Source organism: Poecilia reticulata, linkage group LG16 (assembly GCF_000633615.1).
Source record: "Poecilia reticulata strain Guanapo linkage group LG16, Guppy_female_1.0+MT, whole genome shotgun sequence".
Classification (NCBI taxonomy): Eukaryota; Metazoa; Chordata; class Actinopteri; order Cyprinodontiformes; family Poeciliidae; genus Poecilia; species Poecilia reticulata.
In genome coordinates this window covers 19,558,346-19,559,752 of record NC_024346.1, presented here as the reverse complement: position 1 = coordinate 19,559,752, position 1,407 = coordinate 19,558,346, and positions in this window count along the sequence as shown.

Sequence of the window (1,407 nt, the reverse complement as noted above, 5' to 3'; positions counted from 1 at the left end):
AGAAACGTTTTCCCAGGCCACAGAGACATGGTGTGATTTCAGGGAGTGTCTTCAGTCCATATAATCAGCTACCCTCCTCTTTCTCCTCAGACGCTACAGACTTTTTTAGAAACTCTTCTCGGATGTAATGGTAAAAGCGTCTCCTTTCAGCGCTGAAAGTGAATAAAATAAGTAAAGTCTGAATGCTTTTCTTGGCTGATTTTATGCTCCGTGTGTCAATACAAATTATGATTCATCGATCGGGATTTCCATTCCCAACAAAACCCATGACATTTCAATATTATTTTACCTTTTATCTGGAAATAGTGTCTGTTTATTCTTGCCATACAGTCCTCTGTATTAATTATTGCTCGAAAGGTCTTGTCATACCAGTTTATTCCTCTGTATTTACTTTGGTTTCTTAGTTTTTTCTTGCATTTTGTTCTTCATTCATTTCCATTTAGTTCCCTTTGATTAGTATTATCCTCTCTTGGTTTATTGCTATGTCCACTTTAGTTTCTTTCCTGTTGCTACATTTATTTTATCGTTTATCGACTCTCACCAYCAGTAATCTTCACTCATCACCTGTTGCGCCGCCTAATCATGTGTTTCACATTATGTGTTGATTTTTCACTGTTCAGCGTCGGATTCTGTTTTTATGCCATAATTTACATCTAGTTCGACGCTCCGTTTTATGTCCCGCTTCTCCCGTTTCAAAGTTTTGCGCAATGTGCGCCTCGTTTTTTTTTACCCAGTATGGTGCAGGGCGTTCGGGAAACGTATCGATGGGGTAAAGGCAGACCGACATAAACCATTTTAAACAACGGAAACAATTTCTGCATTCTGATTATTGAAATTTAAAAATGCTGCGGTACCGTTGTTCTATCACACCCGTTTCATACCGGACCACTTACAGCTCCGGTGTTAACGCTATAAAATGAACGCTACGAAGTACAGCTTTAGCAAGTTGCTCAAAGTCTAAACTGGTACTGTTGTGATTGTAAGGTGTAAAGTTTACCTTCGACCAAACGCCCCCCAAAGGCATCCCAGCGCCCCCTATTGTAAAACTTTCCACCAGCTTTCTGTCCCCTTTCCTCTAGCCATGCCCAGCGCCACTTGTTTTTAATTCCTTTCTCAAGTAAACGTGCTTCTTTACCGGGTGAGACAAACTCCATCTTCTTTCATATCGCATTTGATTTAACCGCTGAACCGAACGCATGCGCTTCTTTTCTACAAACCATTTTACAGTCATTGGTCAAAAACACGGGAGCTAGAACTGGCAGACATCTTTGTAGACGGAGCTCTTTAAGCCCGGAGACTACAGTTTGGTTGAGGCGGACCGTTTGGTCAAAAGCCGGAAATCCGGCCCCCGGCCGGAGCTCTTTAAGCCCTGTAATAAACAGGGAATTAAGTAAACCTTTTTATGAT